Here is a 19,288-nt window from a genome sequence, read left to right as displayed (position 1 = left end):
ATAGTTCCAACTTTTCATATTTTGACCATTTTTGGTAAGGCTATAGCCCTACCATTAATTCTGACCCAATTCCATCATCATGAAAACTTTTATTATTTTGACCATTTTGGTAAGGCTGTAGCCCTACTATAGCCCTACCATCATTTCTGAGCCAATTCTATCATAGTTCCAACTTTTCATATTTTGACCATTTTTGGTAAGGCTATAGCCCTACCATTATTTCTGACCCAATTCCATCATCATCCCAACTTTTCTTATTTTGACCATTTTGGTAAGGCTATAGCCCTACTATAGCCCTACCATCATTTCTGAGCCAATTCTATCATCATCTCAACTTTTCATATTTTGACCATTTTTGGTAAGGCTATAGCCCTACCATTATTTCTGACCCAATGCCATCATCATCCCAACTTTTATTATTTTGACCATTTTGGTAAGGCTATAGCCCTACTATAGCCCTACCATCATTTCTGAGCCAATTCTATCATAGTTCCAACTTTTCATATTTTGACCATTTTTGGTAAGGCTATAGCCCTACCATTATTTCTGACCCAATTCCATCATCATCCCAACTTTTCTTATTTTGACCATTTTGGTAAGGCTATAGCCCTACTATAGCCCTACCATAATTTCTGAGCCAATTCTATCATCATCTCAACTTTTCATATTTTGACCATTTTTGGTAAGGCTATAGCCCTACCATTATTTCTTACCCAATTCCATCATCATCCCAACTTTTATTATTTTGACCATTTTGGTAAGGCTATAGCCCTACTATAGCCCTACCATCATTTCTGAGCCAATTCTATCATAGTTCCAACTTTTCATATTTTGACCATTTTTGGTAAGGCTATAGCCCTACCATTATTTCTGACCCAATTCCATCATCATCCCAACTTTTCTTATTTTGACCATTTTGGTAAGGCTATAGCCCTACTATAGCCCTACCATAATTTCTGAGCCAATTCTATCATCATCTCAACTTTTCATATTTTGACCATTTTTGGTAAGGCTATAGCCCTACCATTTTTTCCGACCCAATACCATCATCATCCCAACTTTTATTATTTTGACCATTTTGGTAAGGCTAGAGCCCTACTATAGCCCTACCATCATTTCTGAGCAAATTCTATCATCATCTCAACTTTTCATATTTTGACCATTTTTGGTAAGGCTATAGCCCTACCATTATTTCTGACCCAATTCTTTCATCATCCCAAATTTACTTATTTTGACCATTTTTGGTAAGGCTATAGCCCTACTATAGCCTTACCATTATTTCTGAGCCAATTCTATCATAGTTCCAACTTTTCATATTTTCACCATTTTTTGTAAGGCTATAGCCCTACCATTATTTCTGACCCAATTCTATCATCATCTCAACTTTTCATATTTTGACCATTTTCGGTAAGGCTATAGCCCTACTATAGCCCTACCATTATTTCTGAGCCAATTCTATCATCATCTCAACTTTTCATATTTTGACCATTTTCGGTAAGGCTATAGCCCTACCATTATTTCTGACCCAATTCCATCATCATCCCAACTTTTCTTATTTTGACCATTTTGGTAAGGCTATAGCCTTACAATAGCCCTACCATTATTTCCGACCCAATTCCATCATCATCCCAACTTTTCTTATTTTGACCATTTTTGGTAAGGCTATAGCCCTACTATAGCCCTACCATAATTTCTGAGCCAATTCTATCATAGTTCCAACTTTTCATATTTTAACCATTTTTGGTAAGGCTATAGCCCTACCATTATTTCTGACCCAATTCCATCATCATCCAAACTTTTCTTATTTTGACCATTTTTGGTAAGGCTATAGCCCTACCATTATTTCTGAGCCAATTCTATCATCATCTCAACTTTTAATATTTTGACCATTTTGGTAAGGCTATAGCCCTACTATAGCCCTACCATCATTTCTGAGCCAATTCTATCATCATCTCAACTTTTCATATTTTGACCATTTTTGGTAAGGCTATAGCCCTACCATTATTTCTGACCCAATGCCATCATCATCCCAACTTTTATTATTTTGACCATTTTGGTAAGGCTATAGCCCTACTATAGCCCTACCATAATTTCTGAGCCATTTCTATCATAGTTCCAACTTTTCATATTTTAACCATTTTTGGTAAGGCTATAGCCCTACCATTATTTCTGAGCCAATTCTATCATCATCTCAACTTTTAATATTTTGACCATTTTGGTAAGGCTATAGCCCTACTATAGCCCTACCATCATTTCTGAGCCAATTCTATCATCATCTCAACTTTTCATATTTTGACCATTTTTGGTAAGGCTATAGCCCTACTATAGCCCTACCATTATTTCTGACCCAATACCATCATCATCCCAACTTTTATTATTTTGACCATTTTGTTAAGGCTATAGCCCTACTATAGCCCTACTATTATTTCTGACCCAATGCCATCATCATCCCAACTTTTCTTTTTTTGACCATTTTGGTAAGGCTATAGCCCTACTATAGCCCTACCATCATTTCCATGCCAATTCTATCATCATCTCAACTTTTCATATTTTGACCATTTTTGGTAAGGCTATAGCCCTACCATTATTTCTGACCCAATTCCATCATCATGAAAACTTTTATTATTTTGACCATTTTGGTAAGGCTATAGCCCTACTATAGCCCTACCATTATTTCTGACCCAATTCCATCAACATCCCAAATTTTCTTATTTTGACCATTTTTGGTAAGGCTATAGCCCTACCATTATTTCTGAGCCAATTCTATCATCATCTCAACTTTTAATATTTTGACCATTTTGGTAAGGCTATAGCCCTACTATAGCCCTACCATCATTTTTGAGCCAATTCTATCATAGTTCCAACTTTTCATATTTTGACCATTTTTGGTAAGGCTATAGCCCTACCATTATTTCTGACCCAATTCCATCATCATCCCAACTTTTCTTATTTTGACCATTTTGGTAAGGCTATAGCCCTACTATAGCCCTACCATAATTTCTGAGCCAATTCTATCATCATCTCAACTTTTCATATTTTGACCATTTTTGGTAAGGCTATAGCCCTACTATAGCCCTACCATTATTTCTGACCCAATACCATCATCATCCCAACTTTTATTATTTTGACCATTTTGTTAAGGCTATAGCCCTACTATAGCCCTACTATTATTTCTGACCCAATGCCATCATCATCCCAACTTTTCTTTTTTTGACCATTTTGGTAAGGCTATAGCCCTACTATAGCCCTACCATCATTTCCATGCCAATTCTATCATCATCTCAACTTTTCATATTTTGACCATTTTTGGTAAGGCTATAGCCCTACCATTATTTCTGACCCAATGCCATCATCATCCCAACTTTTATTATTTTGACCATTTTGGTAAGGCTATAGCCCTACTATAGCCCTACCATCATTTCTGAGCCAATTCTATCATAGTTCCAACTTTTAAAATGTTGACCATTTTTGGTAAGGCTATAGCCCTACCATTATTTCTGACCCAATTCCATCATCATCCCAACTTTTCTTATTTTGACCATTTTGGTAAGGCTATAGCCCTACTATAGCCCTACCATCATTTCTGAGCCAATTCTATCATCATCTCAACTTTTCATATTTTGACCATTTTTGGTAAGGCTATAGCCCTACCATTTTTTCTGAGCCAATACCATCATCATCCCAACTTTTATTATTTTGACCATTTTGGTAAGGCTAGAGCCCTACTATAGCCCTACCATCATTTCTGAGCCAATTCTATCATCATCTCAACTTTTCATATTTTGACCATTTTTGGTAAGGCTATAGCCCTACCATTATTTCTGACCCAATTCTTTCATCATCCCAAATTTACTTATTTTGACCATTTTTGGTAAGGCTATAGCCCTACTATAGCCCTACCATCATTTCTGAGCCAATTCTATCATCGTTCCAACTTTTCATATTTTAACCATTTTTGGTAAGGCTATAGCCCTACCATTATTTCTGAGCCAATTCTATCATCATCTCAACTTTTCATATTTTGACCATTTTCGGTAAGGCTATAGCCCTACTATAGCCCTACCATTATTTCTGACCCAATTCCATCATCATCCCAACTTTTCTTATTTTGACCATTTTGGTAAGGCTATAGCCTTACAATAGCCCTACCATTATTTCTGACCCAATTCCATCATCATCCCAACTTTTCTTATTTTGACCATTTTTGGTAAGGCTATAGCCCTACTATAGCCCTACCATAATTTATGAGCCAATTCTATCATAGTTCCAACTTTTCATATTTTAACCATTTTTGGTAAGGCTATAGCCTTACCATTATTTCTGACCCTATTCCATCATCATCCCAACTTTTCTTATTTTGACCATTTTGGTAAGGCTATAGCCCTACTATAGCCCTACCATCATTTCTGAGCCAATTCTATCATCATCTCAACTTTTCATATTTTGACCATTTTTGGTAAGGCTATAGCCCTACTATAGCCCTACAATTATTTGTGAGCCAATTCTATCATCATCTCAACTTTTCTTATTTTGACCATTTTTGGTAAGGCTATTGCCCTACTATAGCCCTACCATCATTTCTGAGCCAATTCTATCATCATCTCAACTTTTAATATTTTGACCATTTTGGTAAGGCTATAGCCCTACTATAGCCCTACCATCATTTCTGAGCCAATTCTATCATCATCTCAACTTTTAATATTTTGACCATTTTGGTAAGGCTATAGCCCTACCATTATTTCTGACCCAATGCCATCATCATCCCAACTTTTATTATTTTGACCATTTTGGTAAGGCTATAGCCCTACTATAGCCCTACCATAATTTCTGAGCCAAATCTATCATAGTTCCAACTTTTCATATTTTGACCATTTTTGGTAAGGCTATAGCCCTACCATTATTTCTGACCCAATTCCATCATCATCCCAACTTTTCTTATTTTGACCATATTGGTAAGGCTATAGCCCTACTATAGCCCTACCATAATTTCTGAGCCAATTCTATCATCATCTCAACTTTTCATATTTTGACCATTTTTGGTAAGGCTATAGCCCTACCATTATTTCTGACCCAATGCCATCATCATCCCAACTTTTATTATTTTGACCATTTTGGTAAGGCTATAGCCCTACTATAGCCCTACCATCATTTCTGAGCCAATTCTATCATAGTTCCAACTTTTCATATTTTGACCATTTTTGGTAAGGCTATAGCCCTACCATTATTTCTGACCCAATTCCATCATCATCCCAACTTTTCTTATTTTGACCATTTTTGGTAAGGCTATAGCCCTACCATTATTTCTGACCCAATTCCATCATCATCCCAACTTTTCTTATTTTGACCATTTTGGTAAGGCTATAGCCCTACTATAGCCCTACCATAATTTCTGAGCCAATTCTATCATCATCTCAACTTTTCATATTTTGACCATTTTTGGTAAGGCTATAGCCCTACCATTATTTCTGACCCAATTCCATCATCATCCCAAATTTTCTTATTTTGACCATTTTTGGTAAGGCTATAGCCCTACCATTATTTCTGAGCCAATTCTATCATCATCTCAACTTTTAATATTTTGACCATTTTTGGTAAGGCTATAGCCCTACCATTATTTCTGACCCAATTCCATCATCATCCCAACTTTTCTTATTTTGACCATTTTTGGTAAGGCTATAGCCCTACTGTAGCCCTACCATAATTTCTGAGCAAATTCTATCATAGTTCCAACTTTTCATATTTTAACCATTTTTGGTAAGGCTATAGCCCTACCATTATTTCTGACCCAATTCCATCATCATCCCAACTTTTCTTATTTTGACCATTTTTGGTAAGGCTATAGCCCTACTGTAGCCCTACCATAATTTCTGAGCCAATTCTATCATAGTTCCAACTTTTCATATTTTAACCATTTTTGGTAAGGCTATAGCCCTACCATTATTTCTGACCCAATGCCATCATCATCCCAACTTTTCTTTTTTTGACCATTTTGGTAAGGCTATAGCCCTACTATAGCCCTACCATCATTTCCATGCCAATTCTGTCATCATCTCAACTTTTCATATTTTGACCATTTTTGGTAAGGCTATAGCCCTACTATAGCCCTACCATCATTTCTGAGCCAATTCTATCAACGTTCCAACTTTTCATATTTTGACCATTTTGGTAAGGCTATAGCCCTACTATAGCCCTACCATCATTTCTGAGCCAATTCTATCAACGTTCCAACTTTTCATATTTTGACCATTTTTGGTAAGGCTATAGCCCTACCATTATTTCTGACCCAATTCCATCATCATCCCAAATTTTCTTATTTTGACCATTTTTGGTAAGGCTATAGCCCTACTATAGCCCTACCATCATTTCTGAGCCAATTCTATCATAGTTCCAACTTTTCATATTTTGACCATTTTTGGTAAGGCTATAGCCCTACCATTATTTCTGACCCAATTCCATCATCATCAAAACTTTTATTATTTTGACCATTTTGGTAAGGCTGTAGCCCTACTATAGCCCTACCATCATTTCTGAGCCAATTCTATCATAGTTCCAACTTTTCATATTTTGACCATTTTTGGTAAGGCTATAGCCCTACCATTATTTCTGACCCAATTCCATCATCATCCCAAATTTTCTTATTTTGACCATTTTGGTAAGGCTATAGCCCTACTATAGCCCTACCATCATTTCTGAGCCAATTTTATGATTATCTCAAATTTTATTATTTTGACCATTTTGGTAAGGCTATAGCCCTACTATAGCCCTACCATCATTTCTGAGCCAATTCTATCATAGTTCCAACTTTTCATATTTTGACCATTTTTGGTAAGGCTATAGCCCTACCATTATTTCTCACCCAATTCCATCATCATCCCAACTTTTCTTATTTTGACCATTTTGGTAAGGCTATAGCCCTACTGTAGCCCTACCATAATTTCTGAGCCAATTCTATCATAGTTCCAACTTTTCATATTTTAACCATTTTTGGTAAGGCTATAGCCCTACCATTATTTCTGACCCAATTCCATCATCATGAAAACTTTTATTATTTTGACCATTTTGGTAAGGCTGTAGCCCTACTATAGCCCTACCATCATTTCTGAGCCAATTCTATCATCATCTCAACTTTTCATATTTTGACCATTTTTGGTAAGGCTATAGCCCTACCATTATTTCTGACCCAATGCCATCATCATCCCAACTTTTATTATTTTGACCATTTTGGTAAGGCTATAGCCCTACTATAGCCCTACCATCATTTCTGAGCCAATTCTATCATAGTTCCAACTTTTCATATTTTGACCATTTTTGCTAAGGCTATAGCCCTACCATTATTTCTGACCCAATTCCATCATCATCCCAACTTTTCTTATTTTGACCATTTTGGTAAGGCTATAGCCCTACTATAGCTCTACCATAATTTCTGAGCCAATTCTATCATCATCTCAACTTTTCATATTTTGACCATTTTTGGTAAGGCTATAGCCCTACCATTATTTCTTACCCAATGCCATCATCATCCCAACTTTTATTATTTTGACCATTTTGGTAAGGCTATAGCCCTACTATAGCCCTACCATCATTTCTGAGCCAATTCTATCATAGTTCCAACTTTTCATATTTTGACCATTTTTGGTAAGGCTATAGCCCTACCATTATTTCTGACCCAATTCCATCATCATCCCAACTTTTCTTATTTTGACCATTTTGGTAAGGCTATAGCCCTACTATAGCCCTACCATAATTTCTGAGCCAATTCTATCATCATCTCAACTTTTCATATTTTGACCATTTTTGGTAAGGCTATAGCCCTACCATTTTTTCTGACCCAATACCATCATCATCCCAACTTTTATTATTTTGACCATTTTGGTAAGGCTAGAGCCCTACTATAGCCCTACCATCATTTCTGAGCAAATTCTATCATCATCTCAACTTTTCATATTTTGACCATTTTTGGTAAGGCTATAGCCCTACCATTATTTCTGACCCAATTCTTTCATCATCCCAAATTTACTTATTTTGACCATTTTTGGTAAGGCTATAGCCCTACCATTATTTCTGAGCCAATTCTATCATCATCCCAACTTTAATTATTTTGACCATTTTGGTAAGGCTATAGCCCTACTATAGCCCTACCATAATTTCTGAGCCAATTCTATCATCATCTCAACTTTTCATATTTTGACAGTTTTTGGTAAGGCTATAGCCCTACCATTATTTCTGACCCAATTCCATCATCATCCCAACTTTTCTTATTTTGACCATTTTGGTAAGGCTATAGCCCTACTATAGCCTTACCATTATTTCTGAGCCAATTCTATCATAGTTCCAACTTTTCATATTTTCACCATTTTTTGTAAGGCTATAGCCCTACCATTATTTCTGACCCAATTCCATCATCATCCCAACTTTTCTTATTTTGACCATTTTGGTAAGGCTATAGCCTTACAATAGCCCTACCATTATTTCTGACCCAATTCCATCATCTTCCCAACTTTTCTTATTTTGACCATTTTTGGTAAGGCTATAGCCCTACTATAGCCCTACCATAATTTCTGAGCCAATTCTATCATAGTTCCAACTTTTCATATTTTAACCATTTTTGGTAAGGCTATAGCCCTACCATTATTTCTGACCCAATTCCATCATCATCCAAACTTTTCTTATTTTGACCATTTTTGGTAAGGCTATAGCCCTACCATTATTTCTGAGCCAATTCTATCATCATCTCAACTTTTAATATTTTGACCATTTTGGTAAGGCTTTAGCCCTACTATAGCCCTACCATCATTTCTGAGCCAATTCTATCATCATCTCAACTTTTCATATTTTGACCATTTTTGGTAAGGCTATAGCCCTACCATTATTTCTGACCCAATTCCATCAACATCCCAAATTTTCTTATTTTGACCATTTTTGGTAAGGCTATAGCCCTACCATTATTTCTGAGCCAATTCTATCATCATCTCAACTTTTAATATTTTGACCATTTTGGTAAGGCTATAGCCCTACCATTATTTCTGACCCAATGCCATCATCATCCCAACTTTTATTATTTTGACCATTTTGGTAAGGCTATAGCCCTACTATAGCCCTACCATCATTTCTGAGCCAATTCTATCATAGTTCCAACTTTTCATATTTTGACCATTTTTGGTAAGGCTATAGCCCTACCATTATTTCTGACCCAATTCCATCATCATCCCAACTTTTCTTATTTTGACCATTTTGGTAAGGCTATAGCCCTACTATAGCCCTACCATAATTTCTGAGCCAATTCTATCATCATCTCAACTTTTCATATTTTGACCATTTTTGGTAAGGCTATAGCCCTACCATTTTTTCTGACCCAATACCATCATCATCCCAACTTTTATTATTTTGACCATTTTGGTAAGGCTAGAGCCCTACTATAGCCCTACCATCATTTCTGAGCCAATTCTATCATCATCTCAACTTTTCATATTTTGACCATTTTTGGTAAGGCTATAGCCCTACCATTATTTCTGACCCAATGCCATCATCATCCCAACTTTTATTATTTTGACCATTTTGGTAAGGCTATAGCCTTACAATAGCCCTACCATTATTTCTGACCCAATTCCATCATCATCCCAACTTTTCTTATTTTGACCATTTTTGGTAAGGCTATAGCCCTACTATAGCCCTACCATAATTTCTGAGCCAATTCTATCATAGTTCCAACTTTTCATATTTTAACCATTTTTGGTAAGGCTATAGCCCTACTATAGCCCTACCATTATTTCTGACCCAATTCCATCATCATCCCAACTTTTCTTATTTTGACCATTTTTGGTAAGGCTATAGCCCTACCATTATTTCTGAGCCAATTCTATCATCATCTCAACTTTTAATATTTTGACCATTTTGGTAAGGCTATAGCCCTACTATAGCCCTACCATCATTTCTGAGCCAATTCTATCATCATCTCAACTTTTCATATTTTGACCATTTTTGGTAAGGCTATAGCCCTACCATTATTTCTGACCCAATTCCATCAACATCCCAAATTTTCTTATTTTGACCATTTTTGGTAAGGCTATAGCCCTACCATTATTTCTGAGCCAATTCTATCATCATCTCAACTTTTCATATTTTGACCATTTTTGGTAAGGCTATAGCCCTACTATAGCCCTACCATTATTTCTGACCCAATACCATCATCATCCCAACTTTTATTATTTTGACCATTTTGTTAAGGCTATAGCCCTACTATAGCCCTACTATTATTTCTGACCCAATGCCATCATCATCCCAACTTTTCTTTTTTTGACCATTTTGGTAAGGCTATAGCCCTACTATAGCCCTACCATCATTTCCATGCCAATTCTATCATCATCTCAACTTTTCATATTTTGACCATTTTTGGTAAGGCTATAGCCCTACCATTATTTCTGACCCAATACCATCATCATCCCAACTTTTATTATTTTGACCATTTTGGTAAGGCTATAGCCCTACTATATCCCTACCATCATTTCTGAGCCAATTCTATCATTGTTCCAACTTTTCATATTTTGACCCTTTTTGGTAAGGCTATAGCCCTACCATTATTTCTGACCCAATTCCATCATCATCCCAACTTTTCTTATTTTGACCATTTTGGTAAGGCTATAGCCCTACTATAGCCCTACCATCATTTCTGAGCCAATTCTATCATCATCTCAACTTTTCATATTTTGACCATTTTTGGTAAGGCTATAGCCCTACTATAGCCCTACCATCATTTCTGAGCAGATTCTATCATGATCTAAAATTTTCATATTTTGACCATTTTTGGTAAGGCTATAGCCCTACCATTATTTCTGACCCAATTCCATCATCATCCTAACTTTTCTTATTTTGACCATTTTGGTAAGGCTATAGACCTACTATAGCCCTACCATCATTTCTGAGCCAATTCTATGATTATCTCAAATTTTATTATTTTGACCATTTTGGTAAGGCTATAGCCCTACTATAGCCCTACCATCATTTCTGAGCCAATTCTATCATAGTTCCAACTTTTCATATTTTGACCATTTTTGGTAAGGCTATAGCCCTACCATTATTTCTCACCCAATTCCATCATCATCCCAACTTTTCTTATTTTGACCATTTTGGTAAGGCTATAGCCCTACTATAGCCCTACCATCATTTCTGAGCTAATTCTATCATCATCTCAACTTTTCATATTTTGACCATTTTTGGTAAGGCTATAGCCCTACCATTATTTCTGACCCAATGCCATCATCATCCCAACTTTTATTATTTTGACCATTTTGGTAAGGCTATAGCCCTACTATAGCCCTACCATCATTTCTGAGCCAATTCTATCATAGTTCCAACTTTTAATATTTTGACCATTTTTGGTAAGGCTATAGCCCTACCATTATTTCTGACCCAATTCCATCATCATCCCAACTTTTCTTATTTTGACCATTTTGGTAAGGCTATAGCCCTACTATAGCCCTACCATAATTTCTGAGCCAATTCTATCATCATCTCAACTTTTCATATTTTGACCATTTTTGGTAAGGCTATAGCCCTACCATTATTTCTAAACCAATTCCATCATTATCCCAACTTTTCTTTTTTTGACCATTTTGGTAAGGCTATAGCCCTACTATAGCCCTACCATTATTTCTGAGCCAATTCTATCATCGTTCCAACTTTTCATATTTTGACCATTTTTGGTAAGGCTATAGCCCTACCATTATTTCTGACCCAATGCCATCATCATCCCAACTTTTCTTTTTTTGACCATTTTGGTAAGGCTATAGCCCTACTATAGCCCTACCATCATTTCCATGCCAATTCTATCATCATCTCAACTTTTCATATTTTGACCATTTTTGGTAAGGCTATAGCCCTACTATAGCCCTACCATCATTTCTGAGCCAATTCTATCAACGTTCCAACTTTTCATATTTTGACCATTTAAGTAAGGCTATAGCCCTACCATTATTTCTGACCCAATTCCATCATCATCCCAAATTTTCTTATTTTGACCATTTTTGGTAAGGCTATAGCCCTACCATTATTTCTGAGCCAATTCTATCATCATCTCAACTTTTAATATTTTGACCATTTTGGTAAGGCTATAGCCCTACTATAGCCCTACCATAATTTCTGACCAAATTCTATCATCATCTCAACTTTTAATATTTTGACCATTTTGGTAAGGCTATAGCCCTACTATAGCCCTACCATTATTTCTGACCCAATTCCATCATCATGAAAACTTTTATTATTTTGACCATTTTGGTAAGGCTGTAGCCCTACTATAGCCCTACCATCATTTCTGAGGCATTTTTATCATTGTTCCAACTTTTCATATTTTGACCCTTTTTGGTAAGGCTATAGCCCTACCATTATTTCTGACCCAATGCCATCATCATCCCAACTTTTCCTATTTTGACCATTTTTGTAAGGCTATAGACCTACTATAGCCCTACCATCATTTCTGAGCCAATTCCAATATTATCTCAAATTTTATTATTTTGACCATTTTGGTAAGGCTATAGCCCTACTATAGCCCTACCATCATTTCTGAGCCAATTCTATCATAGTTCCAACTTTTCATATTTTGACCATTTTTGGTAAGGCTATAGCCCTACCATTATTTCTGACCCAATTCCATCATCATCCCAACTTTTCTTATTTTGACCATTTTGGTAAGGCTATAGCCCTACTATAGCCCTACCATCATTTCTGAGCCAATTCTATCATCATCTCAACTTTTCATATTTTGACCATTTTTGGTAAGGCTATAGCCTTACTATAGCCCTACCATAATTTCTGAGCCAATTCTATCATCATCTCAACTTTTCATATTTTGACCATTTTTGGTAAGGCTATAGCCCTACCATTATTTCTAAACCAATTCCATCATTATCCCAACTTTTCTTTTTTTGACCATTTTGGTAAGGCTATAGCCCTACTATAGCCCTACCATTATTTCTGACCCAATTCCATCATCATCCCAACTTTTCTTATTTTGACCATTTTGGTAAGGCTATAGACCTACTATAGCCCTACCATCATTTCTGAGCCAATTCTATGATTATCTCAAATTTTATTATTTTGACCATTTTGGTAAGGCTATAGCCCTACTATAGCCCTACCATCATTTCTGAGCCAATTCTATCATAGTTCCAACTTTTCATATTTTGACCATTTTTGGTAAGGCTATAGCCCTACCATTATTTCTGACCCAATTCCATCATCATCCCAACTTTTCTTATTTTGACCATTTTGGTAAGGCTATAGCCCTACTATAGCCCTACTATAGCCCTACCATCATTTCTGAGCCAATTCTATCATCATCTCAACTTTTCATATTTTGACCATTTTTGGTAAGGCTATAGCCCTACCATTATTTCTTACCCAATGCCATCATCATCCCAACTTTTATTATTTTGACCATTTTGGTAAGGCTATAGACCTACTATAGCCCTACCATCATTTCTGAGCCAATTCTATGATTATCTCAAATTTTATTATTTTGACCATTTTGGTAAGGCTATAGCCCTACTATAGCCCTACCATCATTTCTGAGCCAATTCTATCATAGTTCCAACTTTTCATATTTTGACCATTTTTGGTAAGGCTATAGCCCTACCATTATTTCTCACCCAATTCCATCATCATCCCAACTTTTCTTATTTTGACCATTTTGGTAAGGCTATAGCCCTACTATAGCCCTACCATCATTTCTGAGCCAATTCTATCATCATCTCAACTTTTCATATTTTGACCATTTTTGGTAAGGCTATAGCCCTACCATTATTTCTGACCCAATTCCATCATCATCCCAAATTTTCTTATTTTGACCATTTTTGGTAAGGCTATAGCCCTACCATTATTTCTGAGCCAATTCTATCATCATCTCAACTTTTAATATTTTGACCATTTTTGGTAAGGCTATAGCCCTACCATTATTTCTGACCCAATTCCATCATCATCCCAACTTTTCTTATTTTGACCATTTTTGGTAAGGCTATAGCCCTACTGTTGCCCTACCATAATTTCTGAGCCAATTCTATCATAGTTCCAACTTTTCATATTTTAACCATTTTTGGTAAGGCTATAGCCCTACCATTATTTCTGACCCAATGCCATCATCATCCCAAATTTTCTTTTTTTGACCATTTTGGTAAGGCTATAGCCCTACTATAGCCCTACCATCATTTCCATGCCAATTCTGTCATCATCTCAACTTTTCATATTTTGACCCTTTTTGGTAAGGCTATAGCCCTACCATTATTTCTGACCCAATTCCATCATCATCCCAACTTTTCTTATTTTGACCATTTTGGTAAGGCTATAGACCTACCATAGCCCTACTATCATTTCTGAGCCAATTCTATCATAGTTCCAACTTTTCATATTTTGACCATTTTTGGTAAGGCTATAGCCCTACTATAGCCCTACCATCATTTCTGAGCCAATTCTATCATAGTTCCAACTTTTAATATTTTGACCATTTTGGTAAGGCTATAGCCCTACTATAGCCCTACCATCATTTCTGAGCCAATTCTATCATAGTTCCAACTTTTCATATTTTGACCATTTTTGGTAAGGCTATAGCCCTACCATTATTTCTGACCCAATTCCATCATCATCCCAACTTTTCTTATTTTGACCATTTTTAGTAAGGCTATAGCCCTACTATAGCCCTACCATCATTTCTTAGCCAATTCTATGATTACCTCAAATTTTCGTATTTTGACCATTTTTGGTAAGGCTATAGCCCTACCATTATTTCTAAACCAATTCCATCATTATCCCAACTTTTCTTTTTTTGACCCATTTGGTAAGGCTATAGCCCTACTATAGCCCTACCATTATTTCTGAGCCAATTCTATCGTCGTTCCAACTTTTCATATTTTGACCATTTTGGTAAGGCTATAGCCCTACTATAGCCCTACCATCATTTCTGAGCCAATTCTATCATCATCTCAACTTTTCATATTTTGACCATTTTTGGTAAGGCTATAGCCCTACCATTATTTCTGACCCAATGCCATCATCATCCCAACTTTTATTATTTTGACCATTTTGGTAAGGCTATAGCCCTACTATAGCCCTACCATCATTTCTGAGCCAATTCTATCATAGTTCCAACTTTTCATATTTTGACCATTTTTGGTAAGGCTATAGCCCTACCATTATTTCTGACCCAATTCCATCATCATCCCAACTTTTCTTATTTTGACCATTTTGGTAAGGCTATAGCCCTACTATAGCCCTACCATAATTTCTGAGCCAATTCTATCATCATCTCAACTTTTCATATTTTGACCATTTTTGGTAAGGCTATAGCCCTACCATTATTTCTAAACCAATTCCATCATTATCCCAACTTTTCTTTTTTTGACCATTTTGGTAAGGCTATAGCCCTACTATAGCGCTACCATTATTTCTGACCCAATTCCATCATCATCCCAACTTTTCTTATTTTGACCATTTTGGTAAGGCTATAGACCTACTATAGCCCTACCATCATTTCTGAGCCAATTCTATGATTATCTCAAATTTTATTATTTTGACCATTTTGGTAAGGCTATAGCCCTACTATAGCCCTACCATCATTTCTGAGCCAATTCTATCATAGTTCCAACTTTTCATATTTTGACCATTTTTGGTAAGGCTATAGCCCTACCATTATTTCTGACCCAATTCCATCATCATCCCAACTTTTCTTATTTTGACCATTTTGGTAAGGCTATAGCCCTACTATAGCCCTACTATAGCCCTACCATCATTTCTGAGCCAATTCTATCATCATCTCAACTTTTCATATTTTGACCATTTTTGGTAAGGCTATAGCCCTACCATTATTTCTTACCCAATGCCATCATCATCCCAACTTTTATTATTTTGACCATTTTGGTAAGGCTATAGACCTACTATAGCCCTACCATCATTTCTGAGCCAATTCTATGATTATCTCAAATTTTATTATTTTGACCATTTTGGTAAGGCTATAGCCCTACTATAGCCCTACCATCATTTCTGAGCCAATTCTATCATAGTTCCAACTTTTCATATTTTGACCATTTTTGGTAAGGCTATAGCCCTACCATTATTTCTCACCCAATTCCATCATCATCCCAACTTTTCTTATTTTGACCATTTTGGTAAGGCTATAGCCCTACTATAGCCCTACCATCATTTCTGAGCCAATTCTATCATCATCTCAACTTTTCATATTTTGACCATTTTTGGTAAGGCTATAGCCCTACCATTATTTCTGACCCAATTCCATCATCATCCCAAATTTTCTTATTTTGACCATTTTTGGTAAGGCTATAGCCCTACCATTATTTCTGAGCCAATTCTATCATCATCTCAACTTTTAATATTTTGACCATTTTTGGTAAGGCTATAGCCCTAACATTATTTCTGACCCAATTCCATCATCATCCCAACTTTTCTTATTTTGACCATTTTTGGTAAGGCTATAGCCCTACTGTTGCCCTACCATAATTTCTGAGCCAATTCTATCATAGTTCCAACTTTTCATATTTTAACCATTTTTGGTAAGGCTATAGCCCTACCATTATTTCTGACCCAATGCCATCATCATCCCAAATTTTCTTTTTTTGACCATTTTGGTAAGGCTATAGCCCTACTATAGCCCTACCATCATTTCCATGCCAATTCTGTCATCATCTCAACTTTTCATATTTTTACCATTTTTGGTAAGGCTATAGCCCTACTATAGCCCTACCATCATTTCTGAGCCAATTCTATCAACGTTCCAACTTTTCATATTTTGACCATTTTGGTAAGGCTATAGCCCTACTATAGCCCTACCATCATTTCTGAGCCAATTCTATCAACGTTCCAACTTTTCATATTTTGACCATTTTTGGTAAGGCTATAGCCCTACCATTATTTCTGAGCCAATTCTATCATCATCTCAACTTTTAATATTTTGACCATTTTTGGTAAGGCTATAGCCCTAACATTATTTCTGACCCAATTCCATCATCATCCCAACTTTTCTTATTTTGACCATTTTTGGTAAGGCTATAGCCCTACTGTTGCCCTACCATAATTTCTGAGCCAATTCTATCATAGTTCCAACTTTTCATATTTTAACCATATGAAATATGGTTAAAATATTAACCATATGGTAGCCCTACCATTATTTCTGACCCAATTCCATCATCATCCCAAATTTTATTATTTTGACCATTTTTGGTAAGGCTATAGCCCTACTATAGCCCTACCATCATTTCTGAGCCAATTCTATCATAGTTCCAACTTTTCATATTTTGACCATTTTTGGTAAGGCTATAGCCCTACCATTAATTCTGACCCAATTCCATCATCATGAAAACTTTTATTATTTTGACCATTTTGGTAAGGCTGTAGCCCTACTATAGCCCTACCATCATTTCTGAGCCAATTCTATCATAGTTCCAACTTTTCATATTTTGACCATTTTTGGTAAGGCTATAGCCCTACCATTATTTCTGACCCAATTCCATCATCATCCCAACTTTTCTTATTTTGACCATTTTGGTAAGGCTATAGCCCTACTATAGCCCTACCATCATTTCTGAGCCAATTCTATCATCATCTCAACTTTTCATATTTTGACCATTTTTGGTAAGGCTATAGCCCTACCATTATTTCTGACCCAATGCCATCATCATCCCAACTTTTATTATTTTGACCATTTTGGTAAGGCTATAGCCCTACTATAGCCCTACCATCATTTCTGAGCCAATTCTATCATAGTTCCAACTTTTCATATTTTGACCATTTTTGGTAAGGCTATAGCCCTACCATTATTTCTGACCCAATTCCATCATCATCCCAACTTTTCTTATTTTGACCATTTTGGTAAGGCTATAGCCCTACTATAGCCCTACCATAATTTCTGAGCCAATTCTATCATCATCTCAACTTTTCATATTTTGACCATTTTTGGTAAGGCTATAGCCCTACCATTATTTCTTACCCAATTCCATCATCATCCCAACTTTTATTATTTTGACCATTTTGGTAAGGCTATAGCCCTACTATAGCCCTACCATCATTTCTGAGCCAATTCTATCATAGTTCCAACTTTTCATATTTTGACCATTTTTGGTAAGGCTATAGCCCTACCATTATTTCTGACCCAATTCCATCATCATCCCAACTTTTCTTATTTTGACCATTTTGGTAAGGCTATAGCCCTACTATAGCCCTACCATAATTTCTGAGCCAATTCTATCATCATCTCAACTTTTCATATTTTGACCATTTTTGGTAAGGCTATAGCCCTACCATTTTTTCCGACCCAATACCATCATCATCCCAACTTTTATTATTTTGACCATTTTGGTAAGGCTAGAGCCCTACTATAGCCCTACCATCATTTCTGAGCAAATTCTATCATCATCTCAACTTTTCATATTTTGACCATTTTTGGTAAGGCTATAGCCCTACCATTATTTCTGACCCAATTCTTTCATCATCCCAAATTTACTTATTTTGACCATTTTTGGTAAGGCTATAGCCCTACTATAGCCTTACCATTATTTCTGAGCCAATTCTATCATAGTTCCAACTTTTCATATTTTCACCATTTTTTGTAAGGCTATAGCCCTACCATTATTTCTGACCCAATTCTATCATCATCTCAACTTTTCATATTTTGACCATTTTCGGTAAGGCTATAGCCCTACTATAGCCCTACCATTATTTCTGAGCCAATTCTATCATCATCTCAACTTTTCATATTTTGACCATTTTCGGTAAGGCTATAGCCCTACCATTATTTCTGACCCAATTCCATCATCATCCCAACTTTTCTTATTTTGACCATTTTGGTAAGGCTATAGCCTTACAATAGCCCTACCATTATTTCCGACCCAATTCCATCATCATCCCAACTTTTCTTATTTTGACCATTTTTGGTAAGGCTATAGCCCTACCATTATTTCCGACCCAATTCCATCATCATCTCAACTTTTCATATTTTGACCATTTTCGGTAAGGCTATAGCCCTACCATTATTTCTGACCCAATTCCATCATCATCCAAACTTTTCTTATTTTGACCATTTTTGGTAAGGCTATAGCCCTACCATTATTTCTGAGCCAATTCTATCATCATCTCAACTTTTAATATTTTGACCATTTTGGTAAGGCTATAGCCCTACTATAGCCCTACCATCATTTCTGAGCCAATTCTATCATCATCTCAACTTTTCATATTTTGACCATTTTTGGTAAGGCTATAGCCCTACCATTATTTCTGACCCAATGCCATCATCATC

Source organism: Lipophrys pholis (genome assembly GCF_963383615.2).
Source record: "Lipophrys pholis genome assembly, contig: SUPER_23_unloc_1, whole genome shotgun sequence".
In the NCBI taxonomy this organism is placed as follows: Eukaryota; Metazoa; Chordata; class Actinopteri; order Blenniiformes; family Blenniidae; genus Lipophrys; species Lipophrys pholis.
Note: the sequence above shows the minus strand (reverse complement) of the source record.